This window comes from Nelumbo lutea, chromosome 4, assembly GCF_056320005.1.
Source record: "Nelumbo lutea isolate HS-2025 chromosome 4, American lotus-T2T, whole genome shotgun sequence".
NCBI lineage: Eukaryota > Viridiplantae > Streptophyta > Magnoliopsida > Proteales > Nelumbonaceae > Nelumbo > Nelumbo lutea.
Window position 1 is genome coordinate 51,748,944 of NC_142687.1, and position 17,192 is coordinate 51,766,135.

The 17,192-nt window shown below is 46.6% G+C and overlaps 31 non-coding genes and 6 pseudogenes across 31 annotated transcripts; all 37 read right to left on the reverse strand.

Annotated features, from left to right (window-relative positions):
• Positions 1-35: 35 nt before the first annotated feature.
• Positions 36-154, reverse strand: LOC148857593 (5S ribosomal RNA; annotated as a pseudogene).
• Positions 155-513: 359 nt separating this feature from the next.
• LOC148857594 (5S ribosomal RNA) lies at positions 514-632 on the reverse strand. Its single transcript, XR_016095896.1, has one exon. It is a non-coding gene; the product is annotated as a 5S ribosomal RNA (ribosomal RNA).
• A 359-nt stretch (positions 633-991) lies between these two features.
• On the reverse strand, positions 992-1,110 carry LOC148857595 (5S ribosomal RNA). The gene has a single exon (XR_016095897.1). It is a non-coding gene; the product is annotated as a 5S ribosomal RNA (ribosomal RNA).
• A 359-nt stretch (positions 1,111-1,469) lies between these two features.
• On the reverse strand, positions 1,470-1,588 carry LOC148857596 (5S ribosomal RNA). Its single transcript, XR_016096448.1, has one exon. It is a non-coding gene; the product is annotated as a 5S ribosomal RNA (ribosomal RNA).
• Positions 1,589-1,947: 359 nt separating this feature from the next.
• Positions 1,948-2,039, reverse strand: LOC148857597 (5S ribosomal RNA; annotated as a pseudogene).
• A 359-nt stretch (positions 2,040-2,398) lies between these two features.
• Positions 2,399-2,517, reverse strand: LOC148857598 (5S ribosomal RNA). Its single transcript, XR_016096094.1, has one exon. It is a non-coding gene; the product is annotated as a 5S ribosomal RNA (ribosomal RNA).
• Positions 2,518-2,876: 359 nt separating this feature from the next.
• On the reverse strand, positions 2,877-2,992 carry LOC148857599 (5S ribosomal RNA). The gene has a single exon (XR_016097190.1). It is a non-coding gene; the product is annotated as a 5S ribosomal RNA (ribosomal RNA).
• A 359-nt stretch (positions 2,993-3,351) lies between these two features.
• LOC148857600 (5S ribosomal RNA) lies at positions 3,352-3,470 on the reverse strand. Its single transcript, XR_016097769.1, has one exon. It is a non-coding gene; the product is annotated as a 5S ribosomal RNA (ribosomal RNA).
• A 359-nt stretch (positions 3,471-3,829) lies between these two features.
• LOC148857601 (5S ribosomal RNA) lies at positions 3,830-3,948 on the reverse strand (annotated as a pseudogene).
• Positions 3,949-4,307: 359 nt separating this feature from the next.
• On the reverse strand, positions 4,308-4,425 carry LOC148857602 (5S ribosomal RNA). The gene has a single exon (XR_016097842.1). It is a non-coding gene; the product is annotated as a 5S ribosomal RNA (ribosomal RNA).
• A 359-nt stretch (positions 4,426-4,784) lies between these two features.
• Positions 4,785-4,902, reverse strand: LOC148857603 (5S ribosomal RNA). Its single transcript, XR_016097466.1, has one exon. It is a non-coding gene; the product is annotated as a 5S ribosomal RNA (ribosomal RNA).
• Positions 4,903-5,261: 359 nt separating this feature from the next.
• On the reverse strand, positions 5,262-5,380 carry LOC148857604 (5S ribosomal RNA). Its single transcript, XR_016097513.1, has one exon. It is a non-coding gene; the product is annotated as a 5S ribosomal RNA (ribosomal RNA).
• Positions 5,381-5,739: 359 nt separating this feature from the next.
• Positions 5,740-5,858, reverse strand: LOC148857605 (5S ribosomal RNA). The gene has a single exon (XR_016096254.1). It is a non-coding gene; the product is annotated as a 5S ribosomal RNA (ribosomal RNA).
• A 359-nt stretch (positions 5,859-6,217) lies between these two features.
• LOC148857606 (5S ribosomal RNA) lies at positions 6,218-6,336 on the reverse strand. Its single transcript, XR_016096085.1, has one exon. It is a non-coding gene; the product is annotated as a 5S ribosomal RNA (ribosomal RNA).
• Positions 6,337-6,522: 186 nt separating this feature from the next.
• Positions 6,523-6,641, reverse strand: LOC148857607 (5S ribosomal RNA). Its single transcript, XR_016098141.1, has one exon. It is a non-coding gene; the product is annotated as a 5S ribosomal RNA (ribosomal RNA).
• Positions 6,642-7,000: 359 nt separating this feature from the next.
• LOC148857608 (5S ribosomal RNA) lies at positions 7,001-7,119 on the reverse strand. The gene has a single exon (XR_016096239.1). It is a non-coding gene; the product is annotated as a 5S ribosomal RNA (ribosomal RNA).
• A 359-nt stretch (positions 7,120-7,478) lies between these two features.
• On the reverse strand, positions 7,479-7,597 carry LOC148857609 (5S ribosomal RNA). Its single transcript, XR_016095709.1, has one exon. It is a non-coding gene; the product is annotated as a 5S ribosomal RNA (ribosomal RNA).
• A 359-nt stretch (positions 7,598-7,956) lies between these two features.
• Positions 7,957-8,075, reverse strand: LOC148857610 (5S ribosomal RNA). The gene has a single exon (XR_016096519.1). It is a non-coding gene; the product is annotated as a 5S ribosomal RNA (ribosomal RNA).
• A 359-nt stretch (positions 8,076-8,434) lies between these two features.
• On the reverse strand, positions 8,435-8,553 carry LOC148857611 (5S ribosomal RNA). Its single transcript, XR_016098319.1, has one exon. It is a non-coding gene; the product is annotated as a 5S ribosomal RNA (ribosomal RNA).
• A 358-nt stretch (positions 8,554-8,911) lies between these two features.
• On the reverse strand, positions 8,912-9,030 carry LOC148857612 (5S ribosomal RNA). Its single transcript, XR_016096548.1, has one exon. It is a non-coding gene; the product is annotated as a 5S ribosomal RNA (ribosomal RNA).
• Positions 9,031-9,389: 359 nt separating this feature from the next.
• On the reverse strand, positions 9,390-9,505 carry LOC148857613 (5S ribosomal RNA; annotated as a pseudogene).
• Positions 9,506-9,864: 359 nt separating this feature from the next.
• LOC148857614 (5S ribosomal RNA) lies at positions 9,865-9,983 on the reverse strand. Its single transcript, XR_016096971.1, has one exon. It is a non-coding gene; the product is annotated as a 5S ribosomal RNA (ribosomal RNA).
• A 359-nt stretch (positions 9,984-10,342) lies between these two features.
• Positions 10,343-10,461, reverse strand: LOC148857615 (5S ribosomal RNA). Its single transcript, XR_016097371.1, has one exon. It is a non-coding gene; the product is annotated as a 5S ribosomal RNA (ribosomal RNA).
• A 359-nt stretch (positions 10,462-10,820) lies between these two features.
• LOC148857616 (5S ribosomal RNA) lies at positions 10,821-10,939 on the reverse strand. Its single transcript, XR_016097119.1, has one exon. It is a non-coding gene; the product is annotated as a 5S ribosomal RNA (ribosomal RNA).
• Positions 10,940-11,298: 359 nt separating this feature from the next.
• LOC148857617 (5S ribosomal RNA) lies at positions 11,299-11,417 on the reverse strand. The gene has a single exon (XR_016096131.1). It is a non-coding gene; the product is annotated as a 5S ribosomal RNA (ribosomal RNA).
• A 359-nt stretch (positions 11,418-11,776) lies between these two features.
• LOC148857618 (5S ribosomal RNA) lies at positions 11,777-11,895 on the reverse strand. The gene has a single exon (XR_016097420.1). It is a non-coding gene; the product is annotated as a 5S ribosomal RNA (ribosomal RNA).
• A 359-nt stretch (positions 11,896-12,254) lies between these two features.
• Positions 12,255-12,370, reverse strand: LOC148857619 (5S ribosomal RNA). The gene has a single exon (XR_016097326.1). It is a non-coding gene; the product is annotated as a 5S ribosomal RNA (ribosomal RNA).
• A 359-nt stretch (positions 12,371-12,729) lies between these two features.
• On the reverse strand, positions 12,730-12,848 carry LOC148857620 (5S ribosomal RNA). The gene has a single exon (XR_016096691.1). It is a non-coding gene; the product is annotated as a 5S ribosomal RNA (ribosomal RNA).
• Positions 12,849-13,207: 359 nt separating this feature from the next.
• Positions 13,208-13,326, reverse strand: LOC148857621 (5S ribosomal RNA). The gene has a single exon (XR_016096765.1). It is a non-coding gene; the product is annotated as a 5S ribosomal RNA (ribosomal RNA).
• A 359-nt stretch (positions 13,327-13,685) lies between these two features.
• LOC148857622 (5S ribosomal RNA) lies at positions 13,686-13,804 on the reverse strand. The gene has a single exon (XR_016097671.1). It is a non-coding gene; the product is annotated as a 5S ribosomal RNA (ribosomal RNA).
• Positions 13,805-14,163: 359 nt separating this feature from the next.
• Positions 14,164-14,282, reverse strand: LOC148857623 (5S ribosomal RNA). Its single transcript, XR_016096818.1, has one exon. It is a non-coding gene; the product is annotated as a 5S ribosomal RNA (ribosomal RNA).
• Positions 14,283-14,641: 359 nt separating this feature from the next.
• Positions 14,642-14,760, reverse strand: LOC148857624 (5S ribosomal RNA). Its single transcript, XR_016097614.1, has one exon. It is a non-coding gene; the product is annotated as a 5S ribosomal RNA (ribosomal RNA).
• A 359-nt stretch (positions 14,761-15,119) lies between these two features.
• Positions 15,120-15,238, reverse strand: LOC148857625 (5S ribosomal RNA). Its single transcript, XR_016096819.1, has one exon. It is a non-coding gene; the product is annotated as a 5S ribosomal RNA (ribosomal RNA).
• A 359-nt stretch (positions 15,239-15,597) lies between these two features.
• Positions 15,598-15,716, reverse strand: LOC148857626 (5S ribosomal RNA). The gene has a single exon (XR_016096535.1). It is a non-coding gene; the product is annotated as a 5S ribosomal RNA (ribosomal RNA).
• A 359-nt stretch (positions 15,717-16,075) lies between these two features.
• On the reverse strand, positions 16,076-16,194 carry LOC148857627 (5S ribosomal RNA; annotated as a pseudogene).
• A 359-nt stretch (positions 16,195-16,553) lies between these two features.
• LOC148857628 (5S ribosomal RNA) lies at positions 16,554-16,672 on the reverse strand. Its single transcript, XR_016096164.1, has one exon. It is a non-coding gene; the product is annotated as a 5S ribosomal RNA (ribosomal RNA).
• A 359-nt stretch (positions 16,673-17,031) lies between these two features.
• LOC148857629 (5S ribosomal RNA) lies at positions 17,032-17,150 on the reverse strand (annotated as a pseudogene).
• Positions 17,151-17,192: the final 42 nt, after the last annotated feature.

The following is a 17,192-nucleotide window of genomic DNA, read 5'->3' on the forward strand; positions in this document are numbered from 1 at the left end:
AAATAGTATATCAAAAATAAAATATTAATAAAATTGGGGTGCAACACGAGGACTTCCCAGGAGGTTACCCATCCTAGTACTACTGGCGCCCAAGCACGCTTAACTTCGGAGTACTGATTGTATCTGGTGCATTAGTGCTGGTATGATCGCACCCGTTTGCATCTTGTTCACTGAAATCTTTATGCACTCCCTGTCTTGCTCCCCTTCATTAATTCCTTCAGATTTGAAAAAACGGTGTATGCAACTTTCCTCCCTTGGTAACCATGCACAAACTCCCAGGTGAGAGGAGTTATTCCTTTCTAGATCTGCCGCATCCCCGGATAAATGCAGTAATATCGCGGGGCCCACAATGCAGGACGAATGCCAAAAGCCCGGTCTTGCACCGTTCCCATTCGTTAATGACGGTCGTGCCGCAAATGGTCCGAGTATCCGGCTCGTTGTTTCCAGTTGTCTCGCCGAAACGACATATGGAATTTGCAAATAGTATATCATAAATAAAATATTAATAAAATTGGGGTGCAACACGAGGACTTCCCAGGAGGTCACCCATCCTAGTACTACTCTCGCCCAAGCACGCTTAACTTCGGAGTCCTGATGGGATCCGGTGCATTAGTGCTGGTATGATCGCACCCGTTTGCTTCTTGTTCGCTTTAATCTTTATGCACTCACTATCTTGCTCCCCTCCATTAATTCTTTCAGACTTGAAAAAACGGTGTATGCAACTTTCCTCCCTTGGTAACCGTGCACAAGCTCCCAGGTGAGCGGAGTTATTCCTTTCTAGATCTGCCGCATCCCCGGATAAATGCAGTAATATCGCGGGGCCCACAATGCACGACGAATGCCAAAAGCCCGGTTTTGCACCGTTCCCATTCAGTAATGACGGTCGTGCCGCAAATGGTCCGAGTATCCGGCACATTGTTTCCAGTTGTCTCGCCGAAACGACATATGGAATTTGCAAATAGTATATCAAAAATAAAATATTAATAAAATTGGGGTGCAACACGAGGACTTCCCAGGAGGTCACCCATCCTAGTACTACTCTCGCCCAAGCACGCTTAACTTCGGAGTCCTGATGGGATCCGGTGCATTAGTGCTGGTATGATCGCACCCGTTTGCTTCTTGTTCGCTTTAATCTTTATGCACTCACTATCTTGCTCCCCTCCATTAATTCTTTCAGACTTGAAAAAACGGTGTATGCAACTTTCCTCCCTTGGTAACCGTGCACAAGCTCCCAGATGAGCGGAGTTATTCCTTTCTAGATCTGCCGCATCCTCGGATAAATGTAGTAATATCACGGGGCCCACAATGCACGACGAATGCCAAAAGCCCAGTTTTGCACCGTTCCCATTCAGTAATGACGGTCGTGCCGCAAATGGTCCGAGTATCCGGCACGTTGTTTCCAGTTGTCTCGCCGAAACGACATATGGAATTTGCAAATAGTATATCAAAAATAAAATATTAATAAAATTGGGGTGCAACACGATGACTTCCCAGGAGGACACCCATCCTAGTACTACTCTCGCCCAAGCACGCTTAACTTCGGAGTTCTGATGGGATCCGGTGCATTAGTGCTGGTATGATCGCACCCGTTTGCATCTTGTTCGCAGAAATCTTTATGCACTCACTGTCTTGCTCCCCTCCATTAATCCTTTCAGATTTGAAAAAACGGTGTAATCAAATTTCCTCCCTTGGTAACCGTGCACAAGCTCCCAGGTGAGCGGAGTTATTCCTTAGAAGATCTGCCGCATCCCCGGATAAATGTTGTAATATCGCGGGGCCCACAATGCACGACGAATGCCAAAAGCCCGGTTTTGCACCGTTCCCATTCAGTAATGACGGTCGTGCCGCAAATGGTCCGAGTATCCGGCACGTTGTTTCCTGTTGTCTCGCCGAAACGACATATGGAATTTGCAAATAGTATATCAAAAATAAAATATTAATAAAATTGGGGTGCAACACGAGGACTACTCTCGCCCAAGCACGCTTAACTTCGGAGTTCTGATGGGATCCGGTGCATTAGTGCTGGTACGATCGCACCCGTTTGCTTCTTGTTCGTTTAAATCTTTATGCACTCACTATCTTGCTCCCCTCCACTAATTCCTTCAGACTTGAAAAAACGGTGTATGCAACTTTCCTCCCTTGGTAACCGTGCACAAGCACCAAGGTGAGCGGAGTTATTCCTTTCTAGATCTGTCGCTGCCCCGGATAAATGTAGTAAAATCGCGGGGCCCACAATGCACGACGAATGCCTAAAGCCCGGTTTTGCACCGTTCCCATTCAGTAATGACGGTCGTGCCGCAAATGGTCCGAGTATCCGGCGCTTTGTTTCTAGTTGTCTCGCCGAAACAACATATGGAATTTGCAAATAGTATATCAGAAATAAAATATTAATAAAATTGAGGTGCAACACGAGGACTTCCCAGGAGGTCACCCATCCTAGTACTACTCTCGCCCAAGCACACTTAACTTCGGAGTTCTGATGGGATCCGGTGCATTAGTGCTGGTATGATCGCACCCGTTTGCATCTTGTTCGCAGAAATCTTTATGCACTCACTGTCTTGCTCCCCTCAATTAATCCTTTCAGATTTGAAAAAACGGTGTATGCAACTTTCCTCCCTTGGTAACCGTGCACAAGCTCCCAGGTGAGCGGAGTTATCCCTTTCTAGATCTGCCGCATCCCCTGATAAATGTTGTAATATCAAGGGGCCCACAATGCACGACGAATGCCAAACGCCCGGTTTTGCACCGTTCCCATTCAGTAATGACGGTCGTTCCCCAAATGGTCCGAGTATCCGGCACGTTGTTTCCTGTTGTCTCGCCGAAACGACATATGGAATTTGCAAATAGTATATCAAAAATAAAATATTTATAAAATTGGGGTGCAACACGAGGACTTCCCAGGTCACCCATCCTAGTACTACTCTCGCCCAAGCACGCTTAACTTCGGAGTTCTGATGGGATCCGGTGCATTAGTGCTGGTATGATCGCACCCGTTTGCTTCTTGTTCGCTTTAATCTTTATGCACTCACTATCTTGCTCCCCTCCATTAATTCTTTCTGACTTGAAAAAATGGTGTATGCAACTTTCCTCCCTTGGTAACCATGCACAAGCTCCCAGGTGAGCGGAGTTAGTCCTTTCTAGATCTGTCGCTGCCCCGGATAAATGTAGTAATATCGCGGGGCCCACAATGCACGACGAATGCCAAAAGACCGGTTTTAAACCGTTCCCATTCAGTAATGACGGTCGTGCCGCAAATGGTCCGAGTATCCGGCACGTTGTTTCCAGTTGTCTCGCCGAAACGACATATGGAATTTGCAAATAGTATATCAAAAATAAAATATTAATAAAATTGGGTTGCAACACGAGGACTTCCCAGGAGGTCACCCATCCTAGTACTACTCTCCCCCAAGCACGCTTAACTTCGGAGTTCTGATGGGATCCGGTGCATTAGTGCTGGTATGATCGCACCGGTTTTCTTCTTGTTCGCTTTAATCTTTATGCACTCACTATCTTGCTCCCCTCCATTAATTCTTTCAGACTTGAAAAAACGGTGTATGCAACTTTCCTCCCTTGGTAACCGTGCACGAGCTCCCAGGTGAGCGAAGTTATTCCTTTCTAGATCTGCCGCATCCCCGGATAAATGTAGTAATATCGCGGGGCCCACAATGCACGACGAATGCCAAAAGCCCAGTTTTGCACCGTTCCCATTCAGTAATGACGGTCGTGCCGCAAATGGTCCGAGTATCCGGCACGTTGTTTCCAGTTGTCTCGCCGAAACGACATATGGAATTTGCAAATAGTATATCAAAAATAAAATATTAATAAAATTGGGGTGCAACACGAGGACTTCCCAGGAGGTTACCCATCCTAGTACTACTGTCGCCCAAGCACGCTTAACTTCGGAGTACTGATTGTATCCGGTGCATTAGTGCTGGTATGATCGCACCCGTTTGCATCTTGTTCGCTGAAATCTTTATGCACTCCCTGTCTTGCTCCCCTTCATTAATTCCTTCAGATTTGAAAAAACGGTGTATGCAACTTTCCTCCCTTGGTAACCATGCACAAACTCCCAGGTGAGCGGAGTTATTCCTTTCTAGATCTGCCGCATCCCCGGATAAATGCAGTAATATCGCGGGGCCCACAATGCAGGACGAATGCCAAAAGCCCGGTTTTGCACCGTTCCCATTCGTCAATGACGGTCGTTCCGCAAATGGTCCGAGTATCCGGCTCGTTGTTTCCAGTTGTCTCGCCGAAACGACATATGGAATTTGCAAATAGTATATCAAAAATAAAATATTATTAAAATTGAGGTGCAACACGAGGACTTCCCAGGAGGTCACCCATCCTAATACTACTCTCGCCCAAGCACGCTTAACTTCGGAGTTCTGATGGGATCCGGTGCATTAGTGCGGTATGATCGCACCCGTTTGCCTCTTGTTCGCAGAAATCTTTATGCACTCACTGTCTTGCTCCCCTCCATTAATCCTTTCAGATTTGAAAAAACGGTGTATGCAAATTTCCTCCCTTGGTAACCGTGCACAAGCTCCCAGGTGAGCGGAGTTATTCCTAAGAAGATCTGCCGCATCCCCGGATAAATGTTGTAATATCGCGGGGCCCACAATGCACGACGAATGCCAAAAGCCCGGTTTTGCACCGTTCCCATTCAGTAATGACGGTCGTTCCGCAAATGGTCCGAGTATCCGGCACGTTGTTTCCAGTTGTCTCGCCGAAACGACATATGGAATTTGCAAATAGTATATCAAAAATAAAATATTAATAAAATTGGGGTGCAACACGAGGACTTCCCAGGAGGTCACCCATCCTAATACTACTCTCGCCCAAGCACGCTTAACTTCGGAGTTCTGATGGGATCCGGTGCATTAGTGCGGTATGATCGCACCCGTTTGCCTCTTGTTCGCAGAAATCTTTATGCACTCACTGTCTTGCTCCCCTCCATTAATCCTTTCAGATTTGAAAAAACGGTGTATGCAAATTTCCTCCCTTGGTAACTGTGCACAAGCTCCCAGGTGAGCGGAGTTATTCCTTAGAAGATCTGCCGCATCCCCGGATAAATGTTTTAATATCGCGGGGCCCACAATGCAGGACGAATGCCAAAAGCCCGGTTTTGCACCGTTCCCATTCGTTAATGACGGTCGTGCCGCAAATGGTCCGAGTATCCGGCTCGTTGTTTCCAGTTGTCTTGCCGAAACGACATATGGAATTTCCAAATAGTATATCAAAAATAAAATATTAATAAAATTGAAGTGCAACACGAGGACTTCCGAGGAGGTCACCCACCCTAATACTACTCTCGCCCATGCACGCTTAACTTCGGAGTTCTGATGGGATCCGGTGCATTAGTGCTGGTATGATCGCACCCGTTTGCATCTTGTTCGCAGAAATCTTTATGCTCTCACTGTCTTGCTCCCCTCCATTAATCCTTTCAGATTTGAAAAAACGGTGTATGCAACTTTCCTCCCTTGGTAACCGTGCACAAGCTCCCAGGTGAGCGGAGTTATTCCTTAGTAGATTTGCCGCATCCCCGGATAAATATTGTAATATCGCGGGGCCCACAATGCACGACGAATGCCAAAAGCCCGGTTTTGCACCGTTCCCATTCAGTAATGACGGTCGTTCCGCAAATGGTCCGAGTATCCGGCACGTTGTTTCCTGTTGTCTCGCCAAAACGACATATGGAATTTGCAAATAGTATATCAAAAATAAAATATTAATAAAATTGGGGTGCAACACGAGGACTTCCCAGGAGGTCACCCATCCTAATACTACTCTCGCCCAAGCACACTTAACTTCGGAGTTCTGATGGGATCCGGTGCATTAGTGCTGGTATGATCGCACCCGTTTGCTTCTTGTTCGCTTTAATCTTTATGCACTCACTATCTTGCTCCCCTCCATTAATTCTTTCAGACTTGAAAAAACGGTGTATGCAACATTCCTCCCTTGGTAACCGTGCACAAGCTCCCAGATGAGCGGAGTTATTCCTTTCTAGATCTGCCGCATCCTCGGATAAATGTAGTAATATCGCGGGGCCCACAATGCACGACGAATGCCAAAAGCCCAGTTTTGCACCATTCCCATTCAGTAATGACGGTCGTGCCGCAAATGGTCCGAGTATCCGGCACGTTGTTTAATGTTGTCTCGACGAAACGACATATGGAATTTGCAAATAGTATATCAAAAATAAAATATTAATAAAATTGGGGTGCAACACGAGGACTTCCCAGGAGGTCACCCATCCTAGTACTACTCTCGCCCAAGCACGCTTAACTTCGGAGTTCTGATGGGATCCGGTTTATTAGTGCTGGTATGATCGCACCCGTTTGCTATCGCGGGGCCCACAATGCACGACGAATGCGAAAAGCCCGGTTTTGCACCGTTCCCATTTAGTAATGACGGTCGTGCCGCCATTGGTCTGAGTATCCGACGCGTTGTTTCCAGTTGTCTCGCCGAAACGACATATGGAATTTGCAAATAATATATCAAAAATAAAATATTAATAAAATTGGGGTGCAACACGAGGACTTCCCAGGTGGTCACCGATCCTAGTACTACTCTTGCCCAAGCACGCTTAACTTCGGAATTCTGATGGGATCCGGTGCATTAGTGCTGGTATGATCGCACCCGTTTGCTTCTTGTTCGCTTTAATCTTTATGCACTCAGTATCTTGCTCCCCTCCATTAATTCCTTCAGACTTGAAAAAACGGTGTATGCAACTTTACTTCCTTGGTAACCGTGCACAAGCTCCAAGGTGAGCGGAGTTATTCCTTTCTAGATCTGTCGCTGCCCCGGATAAATGTAGTAAAATCGCGGGGCCCACAATGCACGACGAATGCCTAAAGCCCGGTTTTGCACCGTTCCCATTCAATAATGACGGTCGTGCCGCAAATGGTCCGAGTATCCGGCGCTTTGTTTCCAGTTGTCTCGCCGAAACGACATATGGAATTTGCAAATAGTATATCAAAAATAAAATATTAATAAAATTGAGGTGCAACACGAAGACTTCCCAGGAGGTCACCCATCCTAGTACTACTCTCGCCCAAGCACGCTTAACTTCGGAGTTCTGATGGGATCCGGTGCATTAGTGCTGGTATGATCGCACCCGTTTGCATCTTGTTCGCAGAAATATTTATGCACTCACTGTCAGGCTCCCCTCCATTAATCCTTTCAGATTTGAAAAAACGGTGTATGCAACTTTCCTCCCTTGTTAACCGTGCACAAGCTCCCAGGTGAGCGGAGTTATATCTTTGTAGATCTGACGCATCCCCGGATAAATGTTGTAATATCGCGGGGCCCACAATGCACGACGAATGCCAAAAGCCCGGTTTTGCACCGTTCCCATTCAGTAATGACGGTCGTTCCGCAAATGGTCCGAGTATCCGGCACGTTGTTTCCTGTTGTCTCGCCGAAACGACATATGGAATTTGCAAATAGTATATCAAAAATAAAATATTAATAAAATTGGGGTGCAACACGAGGACTTCCCAGGAGGTCACCCATCCTAGTACTACTCTCGCCCATGCACGCTTAACTTCGGAGTTCTGATGGGATCCGGTGCATTAGTGCTGGTATGATCGCACCCGTTTGCTTCTTGTTCGCTTTAATCTTTATGCACTCACTATCTTGCTCCCCTCCATTAATTCTTTCAGACTTGAAAAAACGGTGTATGCAACTTTCCTCCCTTGGTAACCGTGCACAAGCTCCCAGGTGAGCGGAGTTATTCCTTTCTAGATCTGCCGCATCCTCGGATAAATGTAGTAATATCACGGGGCCCACAATGCACGACGAATGCCAAAAGCCCAGTTTTGCACCGTTCCCATTCAGTAATGACGGTCGTGCCGCAAATGGTCCGAGTATCCGGCACGTTGTTTCCAGTTGTCTCGCCGAAACGACATATGGAATTTGCAAATAGTATGTCAAAAATAAAATATTAATAAAATTGAGGTGCAACACGAGGACTTCCCAGGAGGTCACCCATCCTAGTACTACTCTCGCCCAAGCACGCTTAACTTCGAAGTTCTGATGGGATCCGGTGCATTAGTGCTGGTATGATCGCACCCGTTTGCATCTTGTTCGCAGAAATCCTTATGCACTCACTGTCTTGCTCCCCTCCATTAATCCTTTCAGATTAGAAAAAACGGTGTATGCAACTTTCCTCCCTTGGTAACCGTGCACAAGCTCCCAGGTGAGCGGAGTTATTCCTATGTAGATCTGCCGCATCCCCGGATAAATGTTGTAATATCGCAGGGCCCCCAATGCACGACGAATGCCAAAAGCCCGGTTTTGCACCGTTCCCATTCAGTAATGACGGTCGTTCCGCAAATGGTCCGAGTATCCGGCACGTTGTTTCCTGTTGTTTCGCCGAAACGACATATGGAATTTGCAAATAGTATATCAAAAATAAAATATATATAAAATTGGGGTGCAACACGAGGACTTCCCAGGAGGTCACCCATCCTAGTACTACTCCCGCCCAAGCACGCTTAACTTCGGAGTTCTGATGGGATCCGGTGCATTAGTGCTGGTATGATCGCACCCATTTGATTTTTGTTCGCTTTAATCTTTATGCACTCACTATCTTGCTCCCCTCCATTAATTCCTTCAGACTTGAAAAAACGGTGTATGCAACTTTCCTCCCTTGGTAACCGTGCACAAGCTCCAAGGAAAGCGGAGTTATTCCTTTCTAGATCTGTGCTGCCCCGGATAAATGTAGTAAAATCGCGGGGCCCACAATGCACGACGAATGCCTAAAGCCCGGTTTTGCACCGTTTCCATTCAGTAATGACGGTCGTGCCGCAAATGGTCCTAGTATCCGGCGCTTTGTTTCCAGTTGTCTCGACGAAACGACATATGGAATTTGCAAATAGTATATCAGAAATAAAATATTAATAAAATTGAGGTGCAACACGAGGACTTCCAAGGAGGTCACCCATCCTAGTACTACTCTCGCCCAAGCACGCTTAACTTCGGAGTTCTGATGGGATCCGGTGCATTAGTGCTGGTATGATCGCACCCGTTTGCATCTTGTTCGCAGAAATCTTTATGCACTCACTGTCTTGCTCCCCTCCATTAATCCTTTCAGATTTGAAAAAACGGTGTATGCAATTTTACTCCCTTGGTAACCGTGCACAAGCTCCCAGTTGAGCGGAGTTATTCCTTTGTAGATCTGCCGCATCCCCGGATAAATGTAGTAATATCATGGGGCCCACAATGCACGATGAATGCCAAATGCCCGGTTTTGCACCGTTCCCATTCAGTAATGACGGTCGTTCCGCAAATGGTCCGAGTATCCGGCACGTTGTTTCCTGTTGTCTCGCCGAAACGACATATGGAATTTGCAAATAGTATATCAAAAATAAAATATTAATAAAATTGGGGTGCAACACGAGGACTTCCCAGGTCACCCATCCTAGTACTACTGTCGCCCAAGCACGCTTAACTTCGTAGTTCTGATGGGATCCGGTGCATTAGTGCTGGTATGATCGCACCCGTTTGCTTCTTGTTCGCTTTAATCTTTATGCACTCACTATCTTGCTCCCCTCCATTAATTCCTTCAGATTTGAAAAAACGGTGTATGCAACTTTCCTCCCTTGGTAACCGTGCACAAGCTCCCAGGTGAGCGGAGTTAGTCCTTTCTAGATCTGTCGCTGCCCCGGATAAATGTAGTAATATCGCGGGGCCCACAATGCACGACGAATGCCAAAAGACCGGTTTTGCACCGTTCCCATTCAGTAATGACGGTCGTGCCGCAAATGGTCCGAATATCCGGCACGTTGTTTCCAGTTGTCTCGCCGAAACGACATATGGAATTTGCAAATAGTATATCAAAAATAAAATATTAATAAAAGTGGGTTGCAACACGAGGACTTCCCAAGAGGTCACCCATCCTAGTACTACTCTCGCCCAAGCACGCTTAACTTCGGAGTTCTGATGGGATCCGGTGCATTAGTGCTGGTATGATCGCACCGGTTTTCTTCTTGTTCGCTTTAATCTCTATGCACTCACTATCTTGCTCCCCTCCATTAATTCCTTCAGATTTGAAAAAACGGTGTATACAACTTTCCTCCCTAGGTAACCATGCACAAACTCCCAGGTGAGCGGAGTTATTCCTTTCTAAACCTGCCGCATCCCCGGATAAATGCAGTAATATCGCGGGGCCCACAATGCAGGACGAATGCCAAAAGCCAGGTTTTGCACCGTTCCCATTCGTTAATGACGGTCGTGCCGCAAATGGTCCGAGTATCCGGCTCGTTGTTTCCAGTTGTCTCGCCGAAACGACATATGGAATTTGCAAATAATATATCAAAAATAAAATATTAATAAAATTGGGGTGCAACACGAGGGCTTCCCAGGAGGTCACCCATCCTAGTACTACTCTCGCCCAAGCACGCTTAACTTCGGAGTTCGGATGGGATCCGGTGCATTAGTGCTGGTATGATCGCACCCGTTTGCTTCTTGTTCGCTTTAATCTTTATGCACTCACTATCTTGCTCCCCTCCATTAATTCTTTCAGACTTGAAAAAACGGTGTATGCAACTTTCCTCCCTTGGTAACCGTGCACAAGCTCCCAGGTGAGCGGAGTTATTCCTTTCTAGATCTGCCGCATCCTCGGATAAATGTAGTAATATCACGGGGCCCACAATGCACGACGAATGCCAAAAGCCCAGTTTTGCACCGTTCCCATTCAGTAATGACGGTCGTGCCGCAAATGGTCCGAGTATCCGGCACGTTGTTTCCAGTTGTCTCGCCGAAACGACATATGGAATTTGCAAATAGTATATCAAAAATAAAATATTAATAAAATTGGGGTGCAACACGATGACTTCCCAGGAGGTCACCCATCCTAGTACTACTCTCGCCCAAGCACGCTTAACTTCGGAGTTCTGATGGGATCCGGTGCATTAGTGCTGGTATGATCGTACCCGTTTGCATCTTGTTCGCATAAATCTTTATGCACTCACTGTCTTGCTCCCCTCCATTAATCCTTTCAGATTTGAAAAAACGGTGTAATCAAATTTCCTCCCTTGGTAACCGTGCACAAGCTCCCAGGTGAGCGGAGTTATTCCTTAGAAGATCTGCCGCATCCCCGGATAAATGTTGTAATATCGCGGGGCCCACAATGCACGACGAATGCCAAAAGCCTGGTTTTGCACCGTTCCCATTCAGTAATGACGGTCGTTCCGCAAATGGTCCGAGTATCCGGCACGTTGTTTCCTGTTGTCTCGCCGAAACGACATATGGAATTTGCAAATAGTATATCAAAAATAAAATATTAATAAAATTGGGGTGCAACACGAGGACTTCCCAGGAGGTCACCCATCCTAGTACTACTCTCGCCCAAGCACGCTTAACTTCGGAGTTCTGATGGGATCCGGTGCATTAGTGCTGGTACGATCGCACCCGTTTGCTTCTTGTTCGTTTTAATCTTTATGCACTCACTATCTTGCTCCCCTCCATTAATTCCTTCAGACTTGAAAAAACGGTGTATGCAACTTTCCTCCCTTGGTAACCGTGCACAAGCTCCAAGGTGAGCGGAGTTATTCCTTTCTAGATCTATCGCTGCCCCGAATAAAGGTAGTAAAATCGCGGGGCCCACAATGCACGACGAATGCCTAAAGCCCGGTTTTGCACCGTTCCCATTCAGTAATGACGGTCGTGCCGCAAATGGTCCGAGTATCCGGCGCTTTGTTTCCAGTTGTCTCGCCGAAACGACATATGGAATTTGCAAATAATTTATCAGAAATAAAATATTAATAAAATGGAGGTGCAACACGAGGACTTCCAAGGAGGTCACCCATCCTAGTACTACTCTCGCCCAAGCACACTTAACTTCGGAGTTCTGATGGGATCCGGTGCATTAGTGCTGGAATGATCGCACCCGTTTGCATCTTGTTCGCAGAAATCCTTATGCACTCACTGTCTTGCTCCCCTCCATTAATCCTTTTAGATTTGAAAAAACGGTGTATGCAACTTTCCTCCCTGGGTAACCGTGCACAAGCTCCCAGGTGAGCGGAGTTATTCCTTTGTAGATCTGCCGCATCCCCGGATAAATGTTGTAATATCATGGGGCCCACAATGCACGACGAATGCCAAACGCCCGGTTTTGCACCATTCCCATTCAGTAATGACGGTCGTTCCCCAAATGGTCCGAGTATCCGGCACGTTGTTTCCTGTTGTCTCGCCGAAACGACATATGGAATTTGCAAATAGTATATCAAAAATAAAATATTAATAAAATTGGGGTGCAACACGAGGACTTCCCAGGTCACCCATCCTGGTACTACTCTCGCCCAAGCACGCTTAACTTCGGAGTTCTGATGGGATCCGGTGCATTAGTGCTGGTATGATCGCACCCGTTTGCTTCTTGTTCGCTTTAATCTTTATGCACTCACTATCTTGCTCCCCTCCATTAATTCCTTCAGACTTGAAAAAACGGTGTATGCAACTTTCCTCCCTTGGTAACCGTGCACAAGCTCCCAGGTGAGCGGAGTTAGTCCTTTCTAGATCTGTCACTGCCCCGGATAAATGTAGTAACATCACGGGGCCCACAATGCACGACGAATGCCAAAAGCCCGGTTTTGCACCGTTCCCATTCAGTAATGACGGTCGTGCCGCAAATGGTCCGAGTATCCGGCACGTTGTTTCCAGTTGTCTCGCCGAAACGACATATGGAATTTGCAAATAGTATATCAAAAATAAAATATTAATAAAATTGGGGTGCAACACGAGGACTTCCCAGGAGGTCACCCGTCCTAGTACTACTCTCGCCCAAGCACGCTTAACTTCGGAGTTCTGATGGGATCCGGTGCATTAGTGCTGGTATGATCGCACCGGTTTTCTTCTTGTTCGCTTTAATCTTTATGCACTCACTATCTTGCTCCCCTCCATTAATTCTTTCAGACTTGAAAAAACGGTGTATGCAACTTTCCTCCCTTGGTAACCGTGCACTAGCTCCCAGGTGAGCGGAGTTATTCCTTTCAAGATCTGCCGCATCCCCGGATAAATGTAGTAATATCGTGGGGCCCACAATGCACGACGAATGCCAAAAGCCCAGTTTTGCACCGTTCCCATTCAGTAATGACGGTCGTGCTGCAAATGGTCCGAGTATCCGGCACGTTGTTTCCATTTGTCTCGCCGAAACGACATATGGAATTTGCAAATAATATATCAAAAATAAAATATTAATAAAATTGGGGTGCAACACGAGGACTTCCCAGGAGGTCACCGATCCTAGTACTACTCTCGCCCAAGCACGCTTAACTTCGGAGTTCTGATGGGATCCGGTGCATTAGTGCTGGTATGATCGCACCCGTTTGCTTCTTGTTCGCTTTAATCTTTATGCACTCACTATCTTGCTCCCCTCCATTAATTCCTTCAGACTTGAAAAAACGGTGTATGCAACTATACTTCCTTGGTAACCGTGCACAAGCTCCAAGGTGAGCGGAGTTATTCCTTTCTAGATCTGTCGCTGCCCCGGATAAATGTAGTAAAATCGCGGGGCCCACAATGCACGACGAATGCCTAAAGCCCGGTTTTGCACCGTTCCCATTCAGTAATGACGGTCGTGCCGCAAATGGTCCGAGTATCCGGCGCTTTGTTTCCAGTTGTCTCGCCGAAACGACATATGGAATTTGCAAATAATATATCAAAAATAAAATATTAATAAAATTGAGGTGCAACACGAAGACTTCCTAGGAGGTCACCCATCCTAGTACTACTCTCGCCCAAGCACGCTTAACTTCGGAGTTCTGATGGGATCCGGTGCATTAGTGCTGGTACGATCGCACCCGTTTGCTTCTTGTTCGTTTTAATCTTTATGCACTCACTATCTTGCTCCCCTCCATTAATTCCTTCAGACTTGAAAAAACGGTGTATGCAACTTTCCTCCCTTGGTAACCGTGCACAAGCTCCAAGGTGAGCGGAGTTATTCCTTTCTAGATCTGTCGCTGCCCCGGATAAATGTAGTAAAATCGTGGGGCACACAATGAACGACGAATGCCTAAAGCCCGGTTTTGCACCGTTCCCATTCAGTAATGACGGTCGTGCCGCAAATGGTCCGAGTATCCGGCGCTTTGTTTCCAGTTGTCTCGCCGAAACGACATATGGAATTTGCAAATAATTTATCAGAAATAAAATATTAATAAAATGGAGGTGCAACACGAGGACTTCCAAGGAGGTCACCCATCCTAGTACTACTCTCGCCCAAGCACACTTAACTTCGGAGTTCTGATGGGATCCGGTGCATTAGTGCTGGTATGATCGCACCCGTTTGCATCTTGTTCACAGAAATCCTTATGCACTCACTGTCTTGCTCCCCTCCATTAATCCTTTTAGATTTGAAAAAACGGTGTATGCAACTTTCCTCCCTTGGTAACCGTGCACAAGCTCCCAGGTGAGCGGAGTTATTCCTTTCTAGATCTGCCGCATCCTCGGATAAATGTAGTAATATCACGGGGCCCACAATGCACGACGAATGCCAAAAGCCCAGTTTTGCACCGTTCCCATTCAGTAATGACGGTCGTGCCGCAAATGGTCCGAGTATCCGGCACGTTGTTTCCAGTTGTCTCGCCGAAACGACATATGGAATTTGCAAATAGTATATCAAAAATAAAATATTAATAAAATTGGGGAGCAACATGAGGACTTCCCAGGAGGTCACCCATCCTAGTACTACTCTCGCCCAAGCACGCTTAACTTCGGAGTTCTGATGGGATCCGGTGCATTAGTGCTAGTATGATCGCACCCGTTTGCATCTTGTTCGCAGAAATCTTTATGCACTCACTGTCTTGCTCCCCTCCATTAATCCTTTCAGATTTGAAAAAACGGTGTATACAAATTTCCTCCCTTGGTAACCGTGCACAAGCTCCCAGGTGAGCGGAGTTATTCCTTAGAAGATCTGCCGCATCCCCGGATAAATGTTGTAATATCGCGGGGCCCACAATGCACGACGAATGCCAAAAGCCCGGTTTTGCACCGTTCCCATTCAGTAATGACGGTCGTTCCGCAAATGGTCCGAGTATCCGGCACGTTGTTTCCTGTTGTCTCGTCGAAACGACATATGGAATTTGCAAATAATATATCAGAAATAAAATATTAATAAAATTGAGGTGCAACACGAGGACTTCCAAGGAGGTCACCCATCCTAGTACTACTCTCGCCCAAGCACACTTAACTTCGGAGTTCTGATGGGATCCGGTGCATTAGTGCTGGTATGATCGCACCCGTTTGTATCTTGTTCGCAGAAATCTTTATACACTCACTGTCTTGCTCCCCTCCATTAATCCTTTCAGATTTGAAAAAACGGTGTATGCAACTTTCCTCCCTTGGTAACCGTGCACAAGCTCCCAGGTGAGCGGAGTTATTCCTTTCTAGATCTGCCGCATCCTCGGATAAATGTAGTAATATCACGGGGCCCACAATGCACGACGAATGCCAAAAGCCCGGTTTTGCACCGTTCCCATTCGGTAATGACGGTCGTGCCGCAAATGGTCCGAGTATCCGGCACGTTGTTTCCAGTTGTCTCGCCGAAACGACATATGGAATTTGCAAATAGTATATCAAAAATAAAATATTAATAAAATTGGGGTGCAACACGATGACTTCCCAGGAGGTCACCCATCCTAGTACTACTCTCGCCCAAACACGCTTAACTTCGGAGTTCTGATGGGATCCGGTGCATTAGTGCTGGTATGATCGCACCCGTTTGCATCTTGTTCGCAGAAATCTTTATGAACTCACTATCTTACTCCCCTCCATTAATCCTTTCAGACTTGAAAAAACGGTGTATGCAACTTTCCTCCCTTGGTAACCGTGCACAAGCTCCCAGGTGAGCGGAGTTATTCCTTTGTAGATCTGCCGCATCCCCGGATAAATGTTGTAATATCATGGGGCCCACAATGCACGACGAATGCCAAACGCCCGGTTTTGCACCGTTCCCATTCAGTAATGACGGTCGTGCCGCAAATGGTCCGAGTATCCGGCACGTTGTTTCCAGTTGTCTCGCCGAAACGACATATGGAATTTGCAAATAGTATATCAAAAATAAAATATTAATAAAATTGGGGTGCAACACGAGGACTTCCTAGGAGGTTACCCATCCTAGTACTACTGTCGCCCAAGCACGCTTAACTTCGGAGTACTGATTGTATCTGGTGCATTAGTGCTGGTATGATCGCACCCGTTTGCATCTTGTTCGCTGAAATCTTTATGCACTCCCTGTCTTGCTCCCCTTCATTAATTCCTTCAGATTTGAAAAAACGGTGTACGCAACTTTCCTCCCTTGGTAACCATGCACAAACTCCCAGGTGAGCGGAGTTATTCCTTTCTAGATCTGCCGCATCCCCGGATAAATGCAGTAATATCGCGGGGTCCACAATGCACGACGAATGCCAAAAGACCGGTTTTGCACCGTTCCGATTCAGTAATGACGGTCGTGCCGCAAATGGTCCGAGTATCCGGCACGTTGTTTCCAGTTGTCTCGCCGAAACGACATATGGAATTTGCAAATAGTATATTAAAAATAAAATATTAATAAAATTGGGGTGCAACACGAGGACTTCCCAGGAGGTCACCCATCCTAGTACTACTCTCGCCCAAGCACGCTTAACTTCGGAGTTCTGATGGGATCCGGTGCATTAGTGCTGGTATGATCGCACCGGTTTTCTTCTTGTTCGCTTTAATCTTTATGCACTCACTATCTTGCTCCCCTCCATTAATTCTTTCAGACTTGAAAAAACGGTGTATGCAACTTTCCTCCCTTGGTAACCGTGCACAAGCTCCCAGGTGAGCGGAGTTATTCCTTTGTAGATCTGCCGCATCCCCGGATAAATGTAGTAATATCGCGGGGCCCACAATGCACTACGAATGCCAAAAGCCCAGTTTTGCACCGTTCCCATTCAGTAATGACGGTCGTGCCGCAAATGGTCCGAGTATCCGGCACGTTGTTTCCAGTTGTCTCGCCGAAAGGACATATGGAATTTGCAAATAGTATATCAAAAATAAAATATTAATAAAATTGGGGTGCAACACGAGGACTTCCCAGGAGGTTACCCATCCTAGTACTACTGCCGCCCAAGCACGCTTAACTTCGGAGTACTGATTGTATCCGGTGCATTAGTGCTGGTATGATCGCACCCGTTTGCATCTTGTTCGCTGAAATCTTTATGCACTCCCTGTCT